Source organism: Choloepus didactylus, chromosome 10 (genome assembly GCF_015220235.1).
Source record: "Choloepus didactylus isolate mChoDid1 chromosome 10, mChoDid1.pri, whole genome shotgun sequence".
NCBI lineage: Eukaryota > Metazoa > Chordata > Mammalia > Pilosa > Megalonychidae > Choloepus > Choloepus didactylus.
The window spans coordinates 31,017,235-31,044,113 of NC_051316.1; the positions used below are offsets into that span (position 1 = coordinate 31,017,235).

General features: G+C 41.6%; 1 protein-coding gene and 1 pseudogene across 6 annotated transcripts in view; both read right to left on the reverse strand.

Moving 5' to 3' along the window:
- GOLM1 (golgi membrane protein 1) overlaps positions 1-26,879 on the reverse strand; it is a 182,373-nt gene that overhangs the window by 81,067 nt on the left and 74,427 nt on the right. For 4 of the 6 annotated variants that reach the window (XR_005210703.1, XR_005210701.1, XR_005210702.1 and 1 more), the window contains exon 1: positions 8,331-8,494. The exons of 1 other annotated variant lie outside the window; for it this stretch is intronic. The gene's annotated coding sequence lies outside the window, so the exon portion shown is untranslated. Of the gene's footprint in view, positions 1-8,330; positions 8,495-17,785; positions 18,038-26,879 lie in introns of those variants that run through there. One more of the 6 variants, XM_037797949.1, reaches the window with a different exon arrangement.
- LOC119545150 lies at positions 14,463-18,513 on the reverse strand (annotated as a pseudogene).

Consider the following 26,879-nt stretch of genomic DNA (forward strand, 5'->3'; position numbering starts at 1 on the left):
CACCATCTTGCCCTGCCTCCATCAATGATGATTTTTTAAAGTACATTTATTACATTCAATTTTTAAGTACAAATTAGCAACTTTTCACTGAGTATTTGTATGTTAATTTTTCATATTCTGTGCCTATTTTTAAACTGGAGCAGTCATCTTATTGATTTGTAAGAGCTCTTTGAATATTAAAGATAAACTAACCTTTGATCTTTCATGTGGATAAATTCCTTTCTCAACATTTCATTTGTCTTTTGATTTTCCATGTGGAATTTTTGCCCATAGGTTGTGTTTCATTTTTAAACAACTTAATTTGTCAATCTTTTCTTTTATTGCTTCCAGATTCTGTTTCTACTTAGTAAGGCATTCCCTACTCTAAGTTTAGAAACACACTTATGTACAATTTCTTCCAACATATATATGGTGTTATATTAACATTTAAATTGTTCATCCATTTGAAATTCTTTTTTGATATAAGGCGTAAGGAAATACAAAGAATACAGTTTTGTTTTTTTTTTTTTAATGGCTGGCAAGTTCTTCCAGAACCCTTTATTGAATAATCTGTATTTTCCCAGTGCTTTGAAAAGCTATCTTTGTCATATACTAAATTCACTAAAAATACACTGTTAAATGGGATTCTTGCAAGACCTTATGCTATTCCAGCAAATGTAAGTCCGTGGGTGGGCGTACTATAAGTTTGAAAATAGAAAAGTTCAATTCTCACTCCAAATGAAGTATACAGATGATCATTGAAAATTCACCTTCCTTGAATCAGTCAATAAAAAGTTTACTGAGCAATTACCATGAGCCTGGCATTGTGCTAGCACCAGGAGCTAAGTATAGTGTGAGGAGAACAAACTCCAGAACCCAACAGCCACCATCTGGTCCTGATTTCTCCCCAAGAGCCACAGGACCCTCTTATGCCTCAAAGAAGCACAAGATCAAGTGAGTTAAAACACAAGAAGTACTCAGAGCAACGTCTGGCACATAGCGACTGCTCATAAATGTTGGCGATTATTATTATCAAGGATGGAAAGCTGAATAGCAGATTACATCTAGATTTAACCTTTTCCCCATTTTATGCAGAAAAGATGATGAAAGTTTTCCCTCCATGATCACCCTACTTTATAGCAGTCTGCCATCTGCCTTCCTCCTTCTGCTGACCCTGTGCTATCCACTGACGCAGCACTGACCGCCATCACCAGGAGCTGCCTGGCCAAGCAAGGGCGCTGCAGCAGTTGACACCCCAGGCCAAGACCGTGCTATGGAAAAGAGAATACTCCCTTCCTTCCGTGAGGTTTAAGGAAGCACCTCGCTGTGACCCAGCCCTTGGCTGACCAGGAAGGTGTGTGGCTGCCCAGAAAGCCACGTTAGGAGAGCCCTGGGCTCCCGAGGGAAGTAGAGCTGCCCAGGTAAGAAGGGGCCATCTCAGGGAGGGAAGCCGAGCCCCGAACCTTCGGGCCTGACTCCCGGGGGCTGTGCTAACCACTGCAGCTGAATAAAAAGAGACAGGTACAGGGCAGAAGTGACACTGATGAAGACTGAGGGCAGTAACTCGGCCTCAACATTTACAGTTGCCAAAAACTTGAAAAACTTTTCCCCACCTCAGCATTAGTTTGGATAGGGGTTAGGATGGAAGTGGTTGGGAGATACATGGCATAAAACAGATATCTTAATTTAATATCCACTTAATTTTAGGCGTGAGAACATGTTTTGTCTCATAATTGATGATGGGCCTCTGGCATACTGGAAATGATTAACTTAAATCAGCTTATGCTGAACTCTGTGAAACCCAAGGATTTCCTGGTTTGAAGTGATGTGTTTTTGCATTAAAAGTCTCTTGATAAATCAGAAAAAGTAATGCCAAAAAAACTGCAGATTTTCACCTACAGGCTTAGATAATTAAATATTCAATGTATTGGTAAATGAAAGATTATTAACTACATGAGAAAATTCAAGAAGTTTCTAAAAAACAGGATAGTTGGATTGCCATTTTTAAAGTTAAGTTATTGTTTGGTTATAAGACCTAACAGAGACCGCTAATGACTTAAAAAAAAAAAAGAAAAAAAAAAGGAAAGGAAATGGTTATGGATATGGATATGAAAATGGGCCATCTGCCAAATGCACGCACCTCTTACATCTCTTGCTTAAATACTTCAATTATTTTCTGGGTTTTTAATCCTATAGGCAAATATATATGAGCAATCAAATCAGATCAGCATGTTTAAACAATGTCACCACTGCAATACAGCTTCTCCAAACAGTCAAGCCACACCTTTATACCTTCTCAGAGGAAAGAGCCCCATCTGAAAATCAGAGCTCCTCTCAAGGAAGTTCAGACATTTCTGCTAACAAGCAAATAGACCTGGAAACACCCTAGGCCAGTTCCAGAGTCTATGAAGGACTGACGCAACATTTTTCGAGTGTTTAAAAATATACTCCCCTGCCCCAAGAACACTTACAAACCAGGGATCAGCGAGCTATAGCCTAGGGCCATATCCTGTCTGATTTTTGTAAATCATGTTTTACCGACACTAGGTGTGCTTTCCAGTTACAAGGCAAAGTTGAATAGTGAGACAGACTTATTCAGAGGGTTATTATGAAGATTTAATGAGTTAAAATATTTACTATCTGGCCCTTTACAGAAAGTTTGTCAACTCCTGCTCTAAGTCATTAGGGTTAAATGATCCAACCCAAGTGTATTAAATTGCTTTAAAAACTTACGAAGAGCTTATATAAAGAAATCCTACAATTCAATGACAATAGTACAGACAGCCCAATTATAAAATGGGCAAAAGATATGAAAAGACAGTTCTCTGAAGAGGAAATACAAATGGCCAAGAAACACATGAAAAAATGTTCAGCTTCACTAGCTATTAGAGAGATGCAAATTAAGACCACAATGAGATACCATCTAACACCGATTAGAATGGCTGCCATTAAACAAACAGGAAACTACAAATGCTGGAGGGGATGTGGAGAAATTGGAACTCTTATTCATTGTTGGTGGGACTGTATAATGGTTCAGCCACTCTGGAAGTCAGTCTGGCAGTTCCTTAGAAAACTAGATATAGAGTTACCATTTGATCCAGCGATTGCACTTCTCGGTATATACCCGGAAGATCGGAAAGCAGTGACACGAACAGATATCTGCACGCCAATGTTCATAGCAGCATTATTCACAATTGCCAAGAGATGGAAACAACCCAAATGTCCTTCAACAGATGAGTGGATAAATAAAATGTGGTATATACACACGATGGAATACTACGCGGCAGTAAGAAGGAACGATCTGGTGAAACATATGACAACATGGATGAACCTTGAAGACATAATGCTGAGCCAAATAAGCCAGGCACAAAAAGAGAAATATTATATGCTACCACTAATGTGAACTTTGAAAAATGTAAAACAAATGGTTTATAATGTAGAATGTAGGGGAACTAGCAGTAGAGAGCAATTAAGGAAGGGGGAACAATAATCCAAGAAGAACAGATAAGCTATTTAATGTTCTGGGGATGCCCAGGAATGACTATGGTGTGTTAATTTCTGATGGATATAGTAGGAGCAAGTTCACAGAAATGTTGCTATATTATGTAACTTTCTTGGGGTAAAGTAGGAACATGTTGGAAGTTAAGCAGTTATCTTAGGTTAGTTGTCTTTTTCTTACTCCCTTGTTACGGTCTCTTTGAAATGTTCTTTTATTGTATGTTTGTTTTCTTTTTAACTTTTTTTTTCATACAGTTGATTTAAAAAAGAAGGGAAAGTTAAAAAAAAAAAAAAAGAAAAACAAGGAAAAAAAAAGATGTAGTGCCCCCTTGAGGAGCCTGTGGAGAATGCAGGGGTATTCGCCTACCCCACCTCCATGGTTGCTAACATGACCACAGACATAGGGGACTGGTGGTTTGATGGGTTGAACCCTCTACCATAGGTTTTACCCTTGGGAAGACGGTTGCTGCAAAGGAGAGGCTAGGCCTCCCTATGGTTGTGCCTAAGAGCCTCCTCCCGAATGCCTCTTTGTTGCTCAGATGTGGCCCTCTCTCTCTGGCAAAGCCAACTTGAAAGGTGAAATCACTGCCCTCCCCCCTACGTGGGATCAGACACACAGGGGAGTGAATCTCCCTGGCAACGTGGAATATGACTCCCAGGGAGGAATGTAGACCTGGCATCGTGGGACGGAGAACATCTTCTTGACCAAAAGGGGGATGTGAAAGGAAATGAAATAAGCTTCAGTGGCAGAGAGATTCCAAAAGGAGCCGAGAGGTCACTCTGGTGGGCACTCTTATGCACACTTTAGACAACCCTTTTTAGGTTCTAAAGAATTGGGGTAGCTGGTGGTGGATACCTGAAACTATCAAACTACAACCCAGAACCCATGAATCTCGAAGACAGATGTATAAAAATGTAGCTTATGAGGGGTGACAATGGGATTGGGAAAGTCATAAGGACCACACTCCACTTTGTCTAGTTTATGGATGGATGAGTAGAAAAATAGGGGAAGGAAACAAACAGACAAAGGTACCCAGTGTTCTTTTTTACTTCAATTGCTCTTTTTCACTCTAATTATTATTCTTGTTATTTTTGTGTGTGTGCTAATGAAGGTGTCAGGAATTGATTTAGGTGATGAATGTACAACTATGTAATGGTACTGTGAACAATCGAATGTACGATTTGTTTTGTATGACTGCATGGTATGTGAATATATCTCAATAAAATGAAGAAAAAAATCAAACGATCACAAAAAAAAAAAACTTACGAAGAGAAGAAACTGTGAATAATTGTTGTGCACTTTGGATGACTGTATGGTATGTGAATATATGTAAATAAAATTACATTGATCAAAAAAAAAAAAAAGTACAAGGAATTAAAGAAGATCCCCTCCTTGCATCTTCCCAACCCTCAATCATAAACACCATGTTTTCCCCAGTTTGGAAGGTGGTCATTTAAAAAGATACAATCTGAAAAAATTAATGTGCATAATTAGTGTTTGTAATGAAAACACCAAAAAATGATGTGGATGAATGAAAATGAATGAGAAAACCAAATTCCATCTTATTTTATCCAGCACTTGGAATTTTCCAAAGAAAGGTCACCTGCCACCTGCACACCAGGACTACAACTTGGCAGAAGCTCTGAATTTTCACTTCTAGTTCAGAAATCAGCAAACTTCTGCCCAAGGACCAAATCCTGCTCCGCACCTGTGCTGCCTTTTTTTTTTTTTAAGGTCTCTGTTCCCTTATAAAAATTTAGGCCTTATAACCAAAAAATAATTTTAACTCTTAAAAAATGGCAATCCAACTGTCATGTTTTACAGAAACTTCTTGAATTTTATCATACATTTAATAATCTTTTCTTTACCAACAGATTGAATATTCATTAATTATCTAAACCACGAGGGGAAAAAAATCATGACCCGTGAGCTAAATGGTTTTTACATTTTTAAATGACTGAAAAAAAATTAAAGAAATATTTCATGACACATGAAAATTACATGAACTTAAAATTTCAGTGTCACAAATAAAGTTTTATTTGACCACAGCCGGGCTCATTCATTTATGTATTCTATACGTCTGCTTTCAGGCTAAAAAAAAGAGCTGAGTAGTTCTGACAGAGACTGTAAGGTCTGCGAAGCCTGAAATTTACTCTCTTTGCCAACACCTGCTACAGTTCAATGGTTTTCAAAGTGCGGTCCCTGAACCACAAGCATCACCAACACCTGGGACTTTTTAGAAATGTAAATTCTTGAGCCCTCCCCAGCCCTCCCAGATCAGAAACACTTGTATTTAACAAGCCCTCCACGTGAATCTGATGCACACCCAAATATTGAAAACCACCGCTCCAATTACCCTGGGCAAGTATGTCAACTGAACCTTGTTCTGGCCGCACTCATAATTTTTAAGAAGCAGAAAGGGACATCAGAGGGGTGTACTGTTTATCTTTGGAGAAATATTTCTATTTCCCTACAATTTAAAGGGTTCTTGTGTGTGCGACTGTTTTGATTTTGTTGTACTATTGCTTCCCACCTTCCACCTGCATCAGCAACATGAAACATTTTTCCTCACCTTATCTACTATTATCTGTCCCAGAGAATTAAGGCCAGCTTTTAATGAGAAATAAAGAATAACCTAGAATGGACTCCGTGTAAAGTAACTCGTTAGTCTAAGGGTCGAATTTTTCTCTTTGGGCATCTCCATCAGAGTCACTGTAAGGTTGTGGATGAAGGTATCTGTTCTTTAATCAAAATGAAATCATCACTGAGCACAGAGCAGCACAGCATGTACAGGACACTCCCTAAGTGACCCAGAGAAAATGGGGAAAGGTCAAGTATGATCATCTGCTGCCCAGATATAAACAACAGAGAGCAAGACTGACAGGGCTGGAGGCTCCTGACTTCTGTTGGCACTGATATCTGAGGAGAAACACAGTTTCAATAATTCCTCAACCAATCATCAGTACATTAAAATATTGTCCCTAAGAATTCTTAAAAACTGACAGATAATTGCCAATGAGCCATCTTGAAATTCCAATCTAACCCAATTGGGACCCCCCAGTATCTGCAGCCCCAGCTCACATCACATGGAAAGCAAAGAACCACTCTACTGAGCCCAGTCAACCCACAGAACCATGAGACAATAAAATGGTGGTTTTAAGTTTTGAGATGGTTTGTTGTGTTGCAACAGATAATCAAAACATAAATTGCGGAGCGAAAAAAAATCACAAAACAGTAATTACCATTTTTGTTGAAAAAAATTTTAAATCTACTTAATACGTGAATACATTTTCTTCTATGCATTTTCTATAGAAACCCTCCCCCTCCCTTTCTTTTCAAGGCTGGTCTTTCATTTTTGCACAGAATCGATGAAAAAATGGGATAACCTCTCCATAGGCAATCAAAAGACATCTTGAAAAGCTAACCTCTTTTCTTTAAACATCCTCTCTAAGAATTCAATTCTTTTTCTCCAGTGATATATTAAGAATGGAGTGCCTGCCCTAAGAGTAAGTTTTAACAAGTTACTGGTTTCTAATCAAAAAAGTAAAATTATTCCTCTCAATAACATGAGCTTAGCTTAATATTTTTATAACACAAGTAAAAGGAACTGGGATGCCTGTAGAGACCCAGAACAGCAGCCAAGAGATTCTATTGCTCTCCATGTTCCAAACTCCAAAAAATTCAACAATACTAAAACTGCCTAAATGTGTGCCAATCTGATGGCCTTGCGCCAAACACACAGTAGCTCCAGAGCTGTTAAACACTTCCACCCCTATAAATGTTACTCAACATTTGCATGATATAGGACTGTAGAGCCTGGAGACCCCAAATCAAACAAAGGAATTCTCAACACCGTGGAAGCCATGCAAGACGGCTTTTGAGAATGTGAAGCTGGGACATCTGAAAATGACTAGAATCCTAAAGGCATTCAGAAGATAACGATGTCATAAATACTGCTAACATTCCTTAAAATAGGTATGTTTACAATTTCGCTTTCCTAAAAAAAAAAAATTAAAATCATTAAATTGTATGTGAAATACATATATGCATAAACAAAAAGTATATAAACCAAGAGACCTTTCTGGTTAAAAACATCAGAGCAAAACTTTTGTGGCTCCTCCACACTCTAAAGAGGAAAAATACAGGTGTAAGAAGAGGGACCCTGCCAGCATCCCCAAGAGCCAGCTTCCAGATGTGCACCAGCGGTGGCAGCTCCCGGCCAGCGGCACCGCGGGAGGTCCCCGCGCAAACCTGCTCGTCACCTGCCACGACGCAACCGCTGCCAACGTGGGCACCGAGGCGGCCAGAGCCCGCCTAGGAGGAAAGACGCAGGAAGAGGAGGCGAGCGACTCACTACACGGCCAGCGCCCTCATCGTGCAAATCACGCCCGCAGAATTGGAACTAGTGAGACTTTGGGGACGCATGCTTTGACTTTAGATGCTAACGCGCGTGACAAAAGCTAAGGGACAAAAAAATGCCACCGGAGAGCCCAAGATTCGCCTCTGCAGAGACGAAGGATCCTTGCGCCGCACCTCACAGGCGGGCCGGGGGTGCAGGCGCCCGGGCCGCGGAGAGGGAGTAGGGCGGCCGTGGGCTTCCTCTCAGCACCAAGCCCCAGGGCAAAGGCTCCGACGCGGGGAGGCGCGGAGTCACCCAGAGCCCAAGGACCAGGCGGGCACGCCGCGCCGAATTCAGTAGAAGGCTGCAGCGCAGGAGGACACCAGGGAGGTATCACGGTGAACGGCGCGTGGTCTCCAGGCGCGGGGCTGAGGAGGAAGGAGGAGAAGCCGGAGAGCTCCGCGCCGGCGGGCGGCGAGAGGGCGCGCCGCGGGACGCGCGCCACCGACTCACCTCCTTTTGCGGCTCCGGCGGCCGCTCGGCGCTCCGGGGACTCGCTCCGAGGCTGCCCCGGGCCGCTTTCCCCCTTGGCCGCCGCGGGCCTCGCGCCCCAGACCGGTGGGCGCCGCGTCGTCCCCTCCGCTGCGTCCAGCGCCGCCGCGTCTCGGGCCTCCGCAGCGGCGAGTCCCCGCCCCCGGGCAGCGCTGGCGGCGCGAGGGGAGGAGGCGGCGCCGCGAGCGCAAGGAGGCGAGGCCGGGGCCGCCGAGGCCGCGCCCGGGCGTTCGGCCTCGGTCACCCCTCCGCGGGAGCCGGAAAACCACCGCTGCGCCTCCCCTCACCCCTCCACTGCCTGGACTGCCGGGCGCAGCCCTCGTTTCCTGCAGGGCCACCCCGGCGCTCCTTCGGGACGCGGGAGCCGGCTCCGAGAGCCGAAGATAGATCCGTAAGGATCCTTGCTAAGGAGAGGCGCCTAAGTGGGAAGCGGCTGCTGAGAAAAGGGACCAGGAGACCCTCTGTCCCTCATCACCTTTCCCGGTGCCCCAAGAGAATTTTCCCGAACAGAGAAACAACCACACCCAGCGACGCACAGCTTGGCAAACTCACGGCTTGCTCTTCTGGGGTTCCAGCCCACACTGCCCAGTGTAGTGGGAGCTACTACAGAGGGGGAGACAGGTATAAAACTGCCCAGGTATTTAGGGGGTCTATAGTCATGAATTCAACATTTTTCTTCTCCCGGGCCTTAATATTTCAGACTGATATCATTGGACTGAGATTCCTAGGCCCCATTGCAAGCATGACCTTCTAGGAATCTGTGGATGAAACCTGGGGATCTGAATTTTTAACACCGCCCCAAGTGACTCGTAGGCACACTCCAGTTTGAGAAGTAGCGTTTGGCCATACCTCCCTGGAGAGGATGCCACCAAGAGAATCCTACAGGATACCCAAAGAAGAAAATTCTAAAGCAATGTTTGTTTTAAACAGTTTTACTGAGATATTCATGCACCATACTATCCATCCAAAGTATACAATCATCGGCTCACAGTATGATCAGAGTGTTGTGCATTCATCACCACAATTTAGAACATTTTCATTATTCCAAAAAGAAAAATCTCATACCCCTTATCCCTATTATTGACACTTAGCATTGGTGTGGTACATTTGATGAAATGTACACAGTTGACGAAAGATTATTAAAATATTACTGTTAACTATAGTCCATAGTTTGCATTAGCTACATTGTTCCCCATATTCCACTCTATTAACACCTTGTAATAGTGATGTATATTTGTTCTAGTTCATAGAAGAACATTCTTATATTTGCACTATTAATCACAGTCATCATCCATAACAGGTTTCACTGTGTTATACAGTCTCATGTTTTATCCTCTAGCTTTCCTTTTAGTGGCATACATGACCCTAAACTTCCCCCTTTCAACCACAATCGCACACATAATTCAGTGCTGTTAATTACACTCACCAAAATTTGCTACCATCACCTCTATCCATTTCTAAATATTTACATTCAACCTAATTAAAAGTTCTGCACAAATTAAGCATCTGCTCCCCATTCTCTATCTTCCTTCTATCTCCTGGTAACCTATAGTCTAGATTTTACCTCTGAGTTTACTTATAATTAATTCATATTAGTGAGATCATACAATATTTGTCCTTTTCTGTCTGAGATAACATCCTCAAGTTCATCCATTTTGTTACATGCATCATGCTGTCATTCCTTTTATTACTGCTGAATAATATTCCATTGTATGTATATACCACATTTCGTTTATCCATTCACAGTCGATGGACCTTGGATTGCCTCCATCTTTTGGCAATTGTGAATAATGCCACTATGAACATCAGTGTGCAAATGTCTCTCTGTTGGCATCCCTGCTTTCAATTCTTCTGTGTATATACCTAGTAGCGGGATTGCCAGATCATTGGGCAAGTCTATACTTAGCTTCCTGAGGAACTGCCAAACTGTCTTCCACGGCAGCTGCACCATTCTACATTCCCACCAATAGTGAATGTGTTCCTGTTTCCCCACATCCTCTCTAGCACTTGTAGTTTTCCGTTTGTTTAATGTTGGCCATTCTAGTAGGAGTGAGATGGTATCTCATTGTGGTTTTGATTTGCATTTCCCTAATAGCTAGTGAAGCCTAGCATCTTTTCATGTGTTTTTAAGCCATTTGTATTTTCTCTTTGGAAAAATGTCTATTCAAGTCTTTTGCCCATATTTTAATTGGGTTGTTTGTCTCTTTATTGTTGAGTTGTGGGATTTCTTTATATATTCTGGATATTAAATCCTTATCAGATATGTCATTTCCAAATATTTTCTCCCATTGAGTTGGCCGCCTTTTCACCTTTTTGACAAAGCCCTTTGAAGCACAAAAGTAATCAGTTTTGAGAAGGTCCCATTTATCTGTTTTTTCTTTTGTTGCTTTTGCTTTTGGTATCAAGTCTAAGAAACTACCTAAAGTGATGGTTCTTAATTGACATTGGCAGCACCAGCCAGATTTAGAATTAACTCAGGAGATTTTACAGCATCCAGAAGCCAGGGCCCCACCTCCAGAGTTCGGAGCCCCAACGTTGGTATTTTTGTTTTGTTTTAAGTTCCCCAAGTAATTCTAACATGTAGCTAGGATTGAGAAAAATCCTAGAGTCATCTCTTTTTGCACATACCTAGCTCTGGTTGCTGGTGTCTAGGAAAGGAATCCCTTCCTGCACACCACTCCCAAATTCCAACAGCAACAAATAAACAAATAAATGCACAAACTCCTAAAGGAATGCTCACAGCTGAAATTATTTTCAACCAGACCACATGCTCATGTTGAAACAGGTGACAAAGATACCTTACTGTCACCTGAGCAGGGCTCCTCTTAACTGTAGGAAAAGTGTTTTTTGGTGCCAAAACCTCTTAACTGAATTAGGAGCAGACAATGCATGGCCCCTGTTGAGTAATGTTCTGTATTTCCAAAATGATATTTTTGTTATCCACAGTGGAACTGCTGCAGAGTCCAACCAAGCATTCAGAAGCTGAGGCTGTGGTGGATGTCATCCCAGCTCTGCCAAAGATTTGACTTGAATCACTTCACTCTGATGTCCTAATGACCTTAAGTGACCACAATCAGGATTTGGGACTGGTACAGTAAATTCCCTTTACTGCTCCTTTTTGCTCTCCTCATTATATTTTGCATTCTTAGACTGGTGGACCATAACTTCCATCTCATTTTATTTGCCTTTAAGTAGATCTCCATTAGTGTCTCTCATTTATCAGCAAGTAATTATTCAATGAATAAGCCAGTGATTCTTCAACAGTATAAGGGTCCATATGCCTAGCTGTTAGGGCAGCTGGCTGAATTAGCTACATCTCTACTGAAGGAAAAGCAGTCCTTTTCAAGTTTCATGAGATTCTTTATGACAAAAGTTGGAATTTTTAAAATGCACTAATGTATACATTGCATATATAAACATTAGATTTGCATTCCTTATAAAGCTCTCTTCTCTTCTAGTTCTTCAAGGCTTCTCCCCTAGAGTATTTAACCTAATCGTTTGCTGACCCTAAATGTTTAATTGGGCAGATTCTGATTAAACGCCTATGGGTGCAGGGAGCTGTGGGAGTTGGTAACAGTGGGCATCCGTGTTTTGCCTGTTCAGCATCTTTTCCTCCATTTGCTACTGGCACCTGATTTTCCTACAAGGAACCTCCCCCTTACTCTCCAAGGGACACAGCCTTGGTAGGACATGGTGGCTCAAAACAACACAAATTTGTTATTTTACGGTTATATGGGTTAGAACTCTTATAAGAGTCTCATTGAGCTAAAATCAAGGTGTGGGCAGGACTACATTCCTTTTTGGAGACTCTAAGGGAGAATCCATTTCCTTGACTTTTCCAGCTTCTAGAGGCTACCCACATTTGGAGGCTTATGGTCCCCTCCCCCATGTTCAAAGAGTGAGTGTACTATATGTGCCACCCTCCGCTGTGGCAATATAGCATCTTTCTAGTCCTTGTTCTATAATCATATTCTCTGAGCAAGGTGGGAAAGGGTCTCTGCATAACTATATGATCATACTGTGAACAGTTGATTGTATACCATGGATGACTGTATGGTTTGTGAATATATTTCAATAAAACTGAATTAAAAAAAAATAATAAAAAAAAAAAAGACTAACTTTGTAACCAAATAAACTCCCTTTATAAAAGCCAAAACAAAACAAAGCAAAAAAAAAAAAAAAAAAAAAAAGAACCCTTGAGATTACATCAGACCCACCCAAATAATCCAGGAAAACCTGTCCATCTAAAGGTCCTAATTTAATCACGCCTGCAAAGTCCCTTTTGCATATATAGTAACACATTCACAGATTCCTGAAATTAGGACATGGACATCTTTGCAGGGGCCTTATTCTGCCTGCCACAGATCCCTAACCTCACTCATCCTAGGGCCATTATACTCTGTGCCTGGAATGAACAAAGTGATGGCCCAGGGACTGAAACGTATTGATGTGCATTCATCTCCATGACGACTCCCGGCCTTCCTTGGTGCATAGATCCCTAGGCTGGTTCCTGTCCTTTCCAAACCCTGCCTTTGATTCTGAGTATTTCCCCATAGCCTACAATTTGCTGGCACTAACTGTAATACATGGTAGAGCAAATTTGTTGTCGAGCATCACTGATGCAGTGTCATTCAGGGTTGTTGGTCGCAGGAACAGACTCTACTAATCTTCAGAAGAAAGGGGATTTATAGGACAGGTGTCAGAGTCTCACAGAACCTGTGGTGAGCTAGTTTTAGAAAACCTAGATGCTGCAGAGGAGAGCTAGGCAGCAGAAGTCACTGCAAAAGTAGCACAGCAAGAAGAGTGTAGTATATGTGCCACCTTTTGCTGTGGATTTAAGAAATGGGACCTCCAACTAACCCCATGCCCTTGCAACACTTCCTCGAGATACAGTTTCAGGAGGGAGCTTCCAATTGGAGGAGTCTGAGTTGTAGGTCTATAACTCCAGGCTGGCAAAGGGACAACCCCACTGGTTTCTGTAGAGGGAAGTGGCTGCAAACACTCATCAAGGCTTCTCACATGGGCCATTCCCCAATGGGGAGACTGGGGTACCTATAAAAAGAAGAGATTGCATGCTGGCAGGCAAAAACCTAGCAAATGTGCCCCACAAATCTCCTAAGGGAAATTCAAAGAGCTGTGGAATTTCAAAGGAGGTTGAAGTTAGATCTATTTAGGAAAACCAAGAAAGACTATGTAGAAGGTGGGTGTAGAACAGAGCTGTCCTTCCTATAGAAATAAAATGCAAGCCACATATGTAATTTAAATTTTCTAATAAGCCACACTTAGAAAGTAAAAAAAAAGCAAGTAAAAAGTATTTTAATAATATATTTTAATCTAATATATCCAAAATATTATCACTTCAGCACATAATTAATATGCTATAATGTGAATGAGATATTTTACATGCAATAAACTATGTATTGGAAAAATATTGTACACTGCTTCAGTTTTTTATTCAAATTGAAATTAATTAAAATTTTTAAAATGTAAAATCCAGATCCTCTGTGGCACCAGCCATATTTCAAGTGCTCAATAGTCATATGTGGCCAGTGGTTACTATACTGGACAACACACAGTTCTAGAAAGAGACTGTATCAGTCTGGGTCCAATCAGAAGAGAGAAAACACACGGTAATTTGAACAGGGAAAATTTACTATAAGGCATCATTAACCATAACAGGATTGGAGTAGTGAGGTTTGGCTAGTAAGAAATAAAGAAAAAAATACTTTAAAAAATAATTAAAATAAAAAAGTAAAGAGAACTCTAAAGAATATAGGCATAGCCAGTATAGAGAGTGACACCACACCTATGGCTGAACACAGAGCATCCAAGGAAGACTGCCGTGTCTTTCTACCCATCCCCAGCAAGGAGACTGAGACTCCTTGGAGAGAGCACAGCTTTGGCGCCCTGAATGCCAGAGGAGAGGCTGTGTTGCTGTACTGGTAGAACCTGCTGGAAATCTCTCCTGTGGAACTTTCTGGAAATCCATTAGGAGAAGCTGGTAGGTGTCTCACTGCTGGCACTCTGCTACAGAACTGCTTGAGGGAGGGAGCCATGGGAGCTGCTGGCCGCTGGGCACGACTGGCCGGCACACTACAGAAACCAGGTGCTGGGGATGCCACGTGGGTCATAGGAACCAGGCACGGGTCTAGACGGGTGAATATTTTTATAAAGGCAGACAGGTAGAGAAGGGGCACTCCAGCGTGATGACAGGCCTAGGGGTAGAAAAGCATGAAGCAACACAGCAAGGAGTCCAGTTTGGATTGGGGCATCAGTATAACTGAAAAGATGAGACAGAGATGGCAGCACTTTTTTTAAGGGTACATGGGTCTACCTCAGACTCTCCAAACCTTTCTATAAAACATTCTAACCTTCCAGAAGTACCAGTGTTGTCACATCACCAACCTCTTTCATAACTTTCAGTGCTTTTTCTTTGTCTATATGGAATCTGGGTTTAGCATCCTAAGCTAATCTGTCCACATTCCATCAGACCACACCAGTCTGCTCTCCTCCTCTTTCCCACAGCTGAGATTTGCTCTGCTAGTTCTGCCTAGAAAGTCCCCTTTCTCCTGTCCCTTTCTCACAGCTCAGCTCAAAGCCTCAGCCAGAACACTGATCTTGGAGCACTGATCACATTCTATCCCACATCATTGTCTGCAAAGAGCCCAAAGGAAAGGTCTCTTCTTTTGTTAGCTTTATTTTCTCCTCAACACTTGCATAATAGGAGCTGGAAAAATATTTCAGCCTGGATCATAAGCTACTGTGTGCAATGCCCAGCCTACTGTCCATCCTCTCCATATATTAAAAACATGAAATAAATTGAATAGAAAGTCCTTGTCATAAACATCTTGCTATGTCTGCTTTCTAGCATTGATTTTTCTCTTCTTCAGGTACCAGCATCACTATTTTTCTTTGGAACACTGTTCTTCATTCACTCTTCATTCTAAATGGCTATAGTGGACTGAACAGTGGTCCCCCAAAAGTTATGTCCACATCCTAATCCCCAGAACCTGTGAGTTTTCCACCTGACTGCAACTTCAAGGGAGACCCTGAGCAAGTGCCTGGCTGAGCCTAGTCAAAGACCCAGAATCATAAGGGACCATGATAAAATGATTGTTGTCTTAAGCCACTCAATTTTGGGGTAGTTTGTTATACAGCAATACATAACTGGAACAGCCAGCCTAGCACTGGTACTTTAGTACTGATTGGTTTTCCAGCACCTTCCTGAGGCCAGCAAGGTGATGGCAGTGGAAATAAATCAGAAGCAGCATCAAGGACACAGTAAATCAGGCCCAAGGGGAGGAGGTGAGGGTGCATGGGGGTGGGGAGTAGGGAAGGTGTTGCTTGGAAAGAGATGCAGCTGCTCTTCCTTGCCAAGCATATCTCCTTCCACCATCAACTTTGGTGGCACTAATTTATCACATAATACTTTTAGAAGAAACTGCATGATGCTAATAAAAACATGGGGAGGCAGAGAGCCAAAAAAAGGGGGGGAGCAGTGCCATTTTATGCCACTAAGTCTACCTTAGTGTGTCATGGGGCCATAACTGGAAATAGGGGAAAGCAAGCATCCCGAAATTCAAATTAATACACTCCTGTTTTCCATTTTCATCTTCAGCAAAATTGTAAAGGAGGCTATTTGTGTCTCTCTTTTTGAGGCTTCTCTCCTTATGGTTTTCCTCATGTCTTCAATCCCCAAGCCTTCTAGGGGCTCAATTTTTTCTTTCGGAAGATCAGATGCCACCAGTTTGTTGACTGCTTATGTTACATTGACCCTGGAATTGTGGAGATGCAAAGCCTTAACTAAGCATTTCCCCCAAATGGTGGAGAATGGTTTTGACACCTAGACCCCTTTCACAGTGCTGCAGGATGATTGACATAACTTGGATGTATAAAGAGAACACTGCTGCTTTCTTTTATAAAATAGATCTCATCTTCCTCTTGAGTCTCAACAGGGAAATGTAGAGAATGGGAAAGAGGGCCTTAAATTAGCCAGTTAATGCTTTTTTTCAGACTCTTTGGATAAATGTCCAGTTTTTCTAATTTCTTCTTTGTTCCTCTGCTTTTTCTAAGAGTCTAATGGGGAACATATGTGATATTGTATTTTAGGGGAGAAATAAGTCTTAGATTCAGCAAGCTGCTGAAAATTTCCAGTTCTTTCTAATATGCTGTTTTTTTCTTCCAATAGAAGCATCTGTGGTGGTTTGAAGTTGTATGTACCCTAGGAAAACAAGTTCTTTAATCTATTTTTTTCACTTTAAAAACTAAGATTTATTATTTTATAGTAGGTGTTAAATGTTTGCTAAATTATTTAATGCTTTAAAAAATCTGCAGTATCAATCGATTAGAATACTAATAAGGCTTGTGTCACAATTTCACTAACCAAAAATCTGTCCCATCACCAATCATGTCAAAAATGCCAGAACTGATTGCAAGAAAGCCTGAGTAATCATGGGTGGCTCATGCCAAATCAAACAGTAATACAATGCTCCAAGTAACCTCTTGATGTGGACACATAAGTACCTCCTCCTATGTGAAAGACAGCAAGTTGTTACTGCTTATAAAACAAAGAAAAATTACCTTATCACATACTCCAAAATGGGAATTAGTATTTCTCTTAGAATAGGAAAGAAATAAGTATTATGACCCTCTGAACTCACTGGCAATCAAATTAGTACCCTAAAATGCAATAAATCATTTCAGAGTAAGCCTACTAGAAAAACTAGTAGGGAGAAAAAAGGGAGGTTACCCACAATTTCCTACACTGCTGCAGAGAAAACTCTGGAAGACAAGACCATGTGCTGATCTGAGCATAAGAACAAGACTGTCATTCTTAGCAGTAAATTAGTAATTAAAAAGGAACAGCTTATTTTAAAATCAATCATTTTGCTCTGTTTATACCATAGTCACATTTAAATTGGCAGAATTCCAATGGCAGATGAGGATAGAGACCTGTCATGCAAGGAAAAATAAGTGAAGGTATTCGTAAGGCTTGCGGAGAGAAGTACCATGGTAATACAGGGATGTCTGTAGCAATCTCAGCCAACAGCATCAGTATTTGCAAGTGCGTAGCCACAAAGGATGCATATGCGGTTATTGCCCTGAGACCACTGATGTTACATCCTGTAACACGGATGTAAATGGAGTAGGGTGACACTTCTACTTAGTAAATTCTATACGTTCCTGGGCAGGTTCTACAAATCTCTCTTATCTGTTAAATGTTTGCTAAAATGTGAGTCTGCAAAAGACATCCCATAAACTGATGCCCAGGGAAATTTTACCATCAGTGAAACTCTTAAGCCAAAAAATTCATAGTCACACATAGCACACTTACACACTATGAATTAAAATGGAGCCAATATTAGGGCTTCTGAAAAAACCAGAGCAGAAAAGATGATTCATACAAAGATCCTTACCTTTCTCTTCAGCCAGAAGATTAGCCGGCTCCATCACCTACCTCCCCAGCTGCTCTCCACTGCTCCTAGTCCTTTCGGATTTTTCCTTGAGACTCTTTTCCTTCTCCTGTAATTTCTTTAACCTTCTCACTCTCTCTCATCCAGCTCTGGGATGACATAAGCAAGGGGTGCATTCAATCCGATGAATGATGATAGGTTCAGTGGCATTTACACGCCTGTTATCTTAGTAGCTTCAGCCAGAGTAACAAACAAAATCTGCAGTAAAGCTAGTTTCATAGTACTTCTACTGCTTTGGCATAACTTAGCCAGCTGTTCCCCACCTCTGGCTAAACCAGTCAGTTTATAATTGTCAGTTTCTTCATGGTACTGTTCAAACACTGGCAAGGTAATTCCTGCTACATCATCTTTGCAGGAATCTTCACTTGGGCTTTATTCACATTTTGGATAACTGTGGTGCTGAAATCCCCAGCTGTGAACTTGGCCTCAGCAAGTAAATAGGCAGTTTCTTTCATCACTTCACCCATCAACATTTTAGTCTCTGTTATCTTCTTTAGGATCTGTCAAAATCGAAGAGTCAAGGCATCAGAGTTTTCTTTCAGGAGGTTTCCACTGGTCTCTACTCTTTTTAATCGAGCCTTCATGGTGGTCTGTGTCATTAGCAAGGGAAAGATCTCAACTCAGTCTTTGCCCAACATTCTGACAATGACTGTTCAGCTCAGACCCAGCGGGTCAATCATGGCCGCGGTAGTTCCAGTCCCCACCCACCACTCAAATCTAATCCATTTTTCTGGGTGTGAACCCATTGTAAGTAGGACCTTAAACTCAGTTAAGGTGTGACCCACCTCAGTCGGGATGGATCTTAATCCTGGGGTCCTTTAAGAGAATGAAATTCAGACAAAGAGAGAGAAAGCCATGGAAACAAGAAGTGGAAATCAACAAAACCTAAAAAAGAAGGGAGAGACCAGCAGACACCGCCATGTGCCTTGTCATGTGACAGAGGAGCCAAGGCTCGCCAGCAGCTGGTCTTTGGGAAGAAAGCATCACCTTAATGATACCTTCATTTGGACATTTTCCTGACCTCGAAACTGAGCAAATAAATTCCCACAGTTTAAGCTGAACCATTTCATAGTATTTGCTATGAGCAGATGAGGAAACGAAAACAGCATCTTTGACTTTAGTCTTGAAGAGAGACTTATCCTCCCAAGTCCCTAATGCTGGGACTCCAGATATCATCTAGCCCAACATCCTCTTTCTAAATGGTTTTATTATTATCTAATATTATTTCTATTATTTCTTTCTGCCCCTTGCCCACTCTTCTATCCTTGCTATTTGATCTTCTAAGCCAGAGGCTGTCAAAATTTTGGTCTCAGGACCCCTTTACACTCTTAAAAATTGTTAATGACTCCAAAAACCTTTTAATCATATGGTTTAACTATCGATATTTTAGAGACTAAAACTAAGAAACTTTAAAAAATATTTATTGATTTACTTAAAAATAATAAACCCATTACATGTTAACATAAATAACATAATACAACCCATTGTGTATGCAGTTATCATCTGGTCCTCTTTGCTTTGCCCTGTGTGAAATGGGGCTCAGAGAACTGACACAAATGTTGATACTCATTGCTATTGCTATAAGTAATGAACAGTCCTTTATCTCTGACCGACAGTCTCGTGTCTCCTACCAGTGTCCATGAAATTAGCCATGGCAAGCTAATTTGTTAGCTTGCAAATAGGGTAAAATCTCAGACCCTTTACAGTCCTTGACATAACCTCCTACTGAAATTTAGCATTTTCTTCTATTATGAATGCAGGCAGTAGACTTCACAGTATTAGCAGTACCTATAACTTTGTAACCAGTAGGAAACAAAGATATGTTCACAACACATTATGTCTGTGGCACATGTCTCAAAATAACATTTATGCACATCAACATTTTGAAATCATAGTAGTTGATCTTATTAGTGCATTAATACAGAACCACATATATTACTACATCATAAATTTGTTTTTAAATATATTAATAACTATTTCAGTATGATTGGTTTCCTTTGTAATCCTGCCTATTTTATTTTTATACATTTATTATTGCTTCATAATTATTGTTTATTGGTACAGAGTTTCCGTTGGATGATGAAAAAGTTTTGGTAATGGGTGATGAGGATGGTAGCGCAATGCTGTTAATGTAATTAATAGCACTGAATACTACACATGAAAAGTGGTTAAAACGGGAAATGTTGTGTTATATACATGTTACCACAATAAACTTGAAAACAATTCTGAGAAGGTTCACAGTTTCTATCAGACAGCACAAAAAAGGCTAAAAAGAGTTAAAAAAAAAATTTCTGTATTCATTGCCTAAGAGTAGCATAGGAGAAACCTAACAAAAAGGAGATGAAATTAGCATTTGGATTTCAAAAGCCTTGGCACCAGGGAAAATGGAGGGAGGCAAACACTTGAAATAGAAATGCCTTGAAAGAAGTCTAAGGCTTCCTCTACCTGAAATCTAGACTGGACTCCTGAGTTGGGGGGGGGGGGGGGTGAGGGGTGGAGGCAGATTGGATGCAGGGTGAAATTGGTGAAGTCTGGATGGCGGTACAGAATCTGGAGGCACACGGCAGCAGGGATGAATTGCACCTCCAGGGGCCACCGGCTTCCTCTTGACCTGCAGGAGGCCTCGTGGTTCCCTCTCCAGAGCCCGCAGCCCAGCTGGTCTCCATCTGAGAGGAGGCTGTTCTGCCCAGGCCACGGCGCTGCAAGCCTGTTTCCCATCTGGTTGCTGCCCAAACTGTGGCCGGTCCAGCAGCTCACCCCTCCCCCTCTCCACAGCCCAGGCTGAAAGCCCCCTGAGATGCAGGGTGGGGTCTAAACCCTTGGACTGGTGGGGGTCTTGTGGAATGAAAAGGCCCCTGACCTGTATTGGATGAGCCTGGATAGAATCTTTTTGAGATCTTCCTCTGAATTGGGACAAGTTAAAACAACTCCCATCACACAGAGAAAAGGAAAGAGGTCTGGAGGTGTGCAGTAATTTGCTCAGGAGATAATAGCGTCCCTATTCTGAGTGAAGAAACTCAGCGTTGCTCCCTTTGCGGGCCTGGCATGGCTGAGGCCTGCTGGCGTGCGTGGGTGGGTGAGTGGGTGAGCGGGTGGGTGGGAGACAGAGGCAGGGCCCGCTGCCCGCCGCCCGGATGCCGTGCTCTCCCCGCTGTCGGATGGAGCTGATCTCAGCAGAGCGCTCCTGTTGCCAGGGTAATGAGCTGTGGAAGCTTTTCAAGCTGGCTGGGAAGAACAACCTTCATAAAAGAATGGATAAATCAGGGCTGCAGTTTGAATTGATGGAAAAACACAAAGGTGGAGCCAGTGTAACCCTGAGAGTAGAGGGGCAGGAGACAGCCTACCTCAGAAGGCTCGGGGTATCTGGTCCTTCTGCTGAATGTCTTCCTGAAAAACCCAAACTGTTCAGATGCCTGATAGTCCATCATTTGAATTATATAGTCTGTGTGTTTATGTAGTTCACTCTCCACTTCCTAATATCTATATCTAGAGATAGAAAAAAATAAGGCAGACACTGGAAAATTTAATTTTTTTAAATCTTTTTCTCCCTCTGCTGTAACAGAGCACTGTTCACATGTGAATAGAGAAGCTGCAAAGGAACTGAAGGAGGCACATATTGCAAAGAAGAAAAAGGAGGGAGGGCCACTGAAGATGGGCTTGCCACTTGCCTGGGATTCCCTGCCCCTTTTGGTCAGTTCACAGATGAGAAAGCTGGAAAGGCAAAGCTTGCAGGAAGTCATTTAAACCTTCCTAATGCCCTGAAACGAGCATCTCCAAGATCCCAGGCTAACATGACTTATTCCTCCTGCAGTGTAAGAACAACCTGTTTCTCCTACCTTGTATGTAAAGACATCAACTCAGCCAAAATTAGTTATTTCTCCTGAAGGCTCAGATCTACAAAGCCCTCAAATTATGAAACTGGATATTGAGTCCAACTCCCCATTAAGTGAGGTGACTTGGATTCTGAGAGCTCAAGGTGTCAGGCTGGCTAATGACAGTTACACCTGATACTCTTCGCTCTTCCTGGATTCCTTTCACTCTGCTTCTTCTACATGGTGATGGCCTGGGCATCCCTATCCTCACTCCCATTCATTACCCATGACAGGAAACATTGCAAAGTACAGGAGTAGAGACATATGAAAGCATTTCTAGAAATAATTTAGAAAAATGGGTATCCGAAGCCCATTCCACTGGTTCTTTGTATATCATGATAGTTTGATTTTAACCAGCCATATCAATTTTACAATTTCCATTATTATTCTTTAAAGATCATTAATCATTTAAATATTTTTCCCAATTTATTAATGAAATCTTGAAATTCCTTGTCTGGATCAGCTATAGTGATTAACAATAAAGCCAGATGCTAAAAGACAAGAAAGAAACAGAGGAAGAAGAGAGGAAAAATAAATTTTTTAGAAAGGTTCAAATCTCTAAAATCCCTTTCTTAGGCATCAATAACAAGATACTGAAGGAATAAAAATTAGAAAGGTCATTTATCTACGTTAGCAGCAGCATTTCCTGCTTCCCTTTCTAATTCCTCAGCCCTAGTGCCTTTATAGTTTGCTCCCACTTCCTCACTGTAAGGCTAAAGGAATGATGTGGCATAAACCATGTCTACTTTCAAGGGCATTTGCATTTTATAAGGAACTAAAGTCCTAAACTGAAGGAATGAAGACCCAATTTGGAATTTGAGGCATCCTGAGGGGAAAGTGTGGTGGCAAGAGCCCAACCATATGCTGAAACTCCACAGATATGGTGGTTCCACCCAGATTCAGGCAGACCGAAGGCCTCCAGTGTAGACCCTTCTGAATTAACACATCAGCAGTTATTAAAGTCTGAATACCCTATGCTCCCCAAGTACATGCTCTTGAAACCTCCCAGTACATTTCTGTTGGAAATTACAATAACAAATGTACCTCTTGTGGATTCTGAGCTAAAATTGGGTTTGTAGTAATCAAATTTAAGAATATCATATCTCCAGTGGGAAATTATGAAACAATGCCCTGCACACTAGAAGTTCTACTTATTGAAACGTAAATAATATGATGTATCGCATGAAAACTGAGGTTGCTTTGTGACTTGTTCTGTGTTTATAAAACATGGACAAGAACTGATTTCATTTTCAATATACAGTTGTGTTTTTAAAAATAAGAGGTAGTGCTGTTAAAATTATTATTTAATCATGCTTCTTCATGTTTGTGTCACAGGAGAATGATGGCAGAATCCTCAGTGATGCTCAAAACCACTTTGAGGTCAATATTAGTGAGCTGCCTGATAGAGCCATCTCCTCCTACCTTGAACAGGCACGGTACAGGACTCACCCATTCTGAAATGTGAAAGTCTCTCTCTCTTCAGGAACAATGCCAGGCGTGGGGATGTAAAAGACACTATGACTGCTTGCCCCTGACAGCCAACCCACACCACCCCACCCCACCCTACTCTACCCCCCACTTCCCTCTTTTGCATCATCACCAATCCTAAACCCCCTGTGCCAGTTTGAATGTATTATGTCCCCCAAACGCCATTATCTTTGATGCAATCTTGTATGGGCAGACGTTATCAGGGTTGATCAGATTGTAATTCTTTGAGTGCGTCTATGGAATGCACCCCACGCAGCTGTGGGTGATGACTCTGATTGGATGATTTCCATGGAGGTGTTGCTCCACCCATCCAGGGTGGGTTTAAGTTGATCAGTGGAGCCATATAAATGAGCTGACATAACAGAAGGAACTCAGTGCAGCTGTGAGTGATGTTTTGAAGAGGAGCAAGCTTGCTAGAGAGGAACATCCTGGGAGAAAGCCATTTTGAAACCAGAACTTTGGAGCAGACGCCAGCCACGTGACTTCCCAGCTAACAGAGGTTTTCCGGATGCCATTGGCCATCCTCCAGGGAAGGTACCTGATTACTGATGTGTTACCTTGGATACTTTATGGCCTTAAGACTGTAACTGTATAGCCAAATAAACCCCCTTTTTATAAAAGCCAATCCATCTCTGGTGTTTTGCATTCCGCAGCATTAGCAAACTAGAACACCCCCATTCCTGATTTGTCTGATTTTTTTTCTAAAAATGAAACATATGGAAAAAAAATCTATAGAGGCAGATTATTCTGAGTACCTAAACTAATTTTACATAGAGCAAAAGAGTCATCCCCAAGCGACTGATTAAAAAGAGCAAGTCACCTCAGTTCATTAACAACAGTTTTCAAAAGAGTTAGCCACCAGATAGTTGACTGTAGGTAAACAGAGCAACAGGCTATTTGTCTCTTCTATCCAAGGACAGCCAGAGAGCTCCTGTTCTCTCTGCCCTGCTGAATCCTTTATCAAGAGTAGCCCCTTACTCCCTATAACTCTTTAGTAGTCACAACAGCCCCTACCAGGCAGGAGGAGCAGGTACTAGAGTCTCCATTTTACAGAAGAGGAAACTGCAGTTCAGATGGCTTAAGTGGCAGATTCCTGCTCACACACCAGGCAAGTCACACAGCAGGAATTTTCATCTCAGCATAGCTGCTCTTTTTTGCCCTAAAGTGTAAATGATTGATAAGAGCTTGAACCAGACATTCTCCCTGAGCTTGTCCCAACCACCGATCAGCATCCACACCAAGTCCTGCCATTTACCTTTCACGACAGTGGCATGGCAAGTTGTATTTGCAGTAAAACGATTTTTGATACTTATCTAAGAATTTGGATGAAGGAAGGTAGCTCCTCTCTGGAAAGAGATTGAAATCATCTGGCTCAATGGCAGAGGCATTTGCTTTTTGACAGGGTTCAAGCCTTCAGCTAAAGGGATGAGGGAGAAATTAAGACATTTCTGAACAAACAAGAGCTAAGGAAGTTTATTAGCACTACACATGCCTTATAAGAAATGCTAAAGGAAGTCCTTCTTGTTGAAAGGAAAGGACATGAGATATTATCTTTTTTTTTTTATCTTCATTTTATTGAGATATATTCACATACCACGCAGTCATACAAAACAAATCGTACATTCGATTGTTCACAGTACCATTACATAGTTGTACATTGATCACCTAAATCAATCCCAGACACCTTCATTAGCACACACACAAAAATAATAAGAATAATAATTAAAGTGAAAAAGAGCAATTGAAGTAAAAAAGAACACTGGGTACCTTTGTCTGTTTGTTTGTTTGTTTCCTTCCCCTATTTTTCTACTCATCCATCCATAAACTAGACAAAGTGGAGCGTGGTCCTTATGGTTTTCCCAATCCCATTGTCACCCCTCATAAGCTACATTTTTATACAATTGTCTTCGAGATTCATGGGTTCTGGGTTGTAGTTTGATAGTTTCAGGTATCCACCACCAGCTACCCCAATTCTTTAGAACCTGAAAAGGGTTGTCTAAATTGTGCGTAAGAGTGCCCACCAGAGTGACCTCACGGTTCCTTTTGGAATCTCTCTGCTACTGAAGCTTATTTCATTTGCTTTCACATTCCCCTTTTGGTCAAGAAGATGTTCTCCATCCCACGATGCCAGGTCTACATTCCTCCCCGGGAGTCATATTCCACATTGCCAGGGAGATTCACTCCCCTGGGTGTCTGATCCCACGTAGGGGGGAGGGCAGTGATTTCACCTTTCGAGTTGGCTTAGCTAGAGAGACAGGGCCACATCTGAGCAACAAAGAGGCATTCGGGAGGAGGCTCTTAGGCACAATTATAGGGAGGCCTAGCCTCTCCTTTGCAGCAACCGTCTTCCCAAGGGTAAAACCTATGGTAGAGGGCTCAACCCATCAAACCACCAGTCCCCTATGTCTGTGGTCATGTTAGCAACCATGGAGGTGGGGTAGGCAAATACCCCTGCATCCTCCACAGGCTCCTCAAGGTGGCACTACATATTTTTTTCCTTGTTTTTTGTTTTTTTTTTTTAACCTTTTTTTCCTTTTTAAATCAACTGTATGGAAAAACAAAAATTAAAAAACAAAAAACAAAAAACAAAAAAGAAAAACATACATTAAAAGAACATTTCAAAGAGACCATAACAAGGGAGTAAGAAAAAGACAACTAACCTAAGATAACTGCTTTACTTCCCATCTGTTCCTACTTTACCCCAAGAAAGTTACCTAATATAGCAACATTTCTGTGAACTTGCTCCTACTATATCCATCAGAAATTAACAGACCATAGTCATTCCTGGGCATCCCCAGAACGTTAAATAGCATATCTGTTCTTCTTGGATTATTGTTCCCCCTTCCTTAATTGCTCTCTACTGCTAGTTCCCCTACATTCTACATTATAAACCATTCGTTTTACATTTTTCAAAGTTCACATTAGTGGTAGCATATAATATTTCTCTTTCTGTGCCTGGCTTATTTCGCTCAGCATTATGTCTTCAAGGTTCATCCATGTTGTCATATGTTTCACGAGGTAGTTCCTTCTTATTGCCGTGTAGTATTCCATCGTGTGTATATACCACATTTTATTTATCCACTCATCTGTTGAAGGACATTTGGGTTGTTTCCATCTCTTGGCAATTGTGAATAATGCTGCTATGAACATGGGCGTGCAGATATCTGTTCGTGTCACTGCTTTCCGATCTTCCGGGTATATACCGAGAAGTGCAATCACTGGATCGAATGGTAACTCTATTTCTAGTTTTCTAAGGAACTGCCAGACTGACTTCCAGAGTGGCTGAACCATTATACAGTCCCACCAACAATGAATAAGAGTTCCAATTTCTCCACATCCCCTCCAGCATTTGTAGTTTCCTGTTTGTTTAATGGCAGCCACTCTAATCGGTGTTAGATGGTATCTCATTGTGGTCTTAATTTGCATCTCTCTAATAGCTAGTGAAGCTGAACATTTTTTCATGTGTTTCTTGGCCATTTGTATTTCCTCTTCAGAGAACTGTCTTTTCATATCTTTTGCCCATTTTATAATTGGGCTGTCTGTACTATTGTCATTGAGTTGTAGGATTTCTTTATATATGCAAGATATCAGTCTTTTGTCAGATACATGGTTTCCAAAAATTTTTTCCCATTGAGTTGGCCGCCTCTTTACCTTTTTGAGAAATTCCTTTGAGGTGC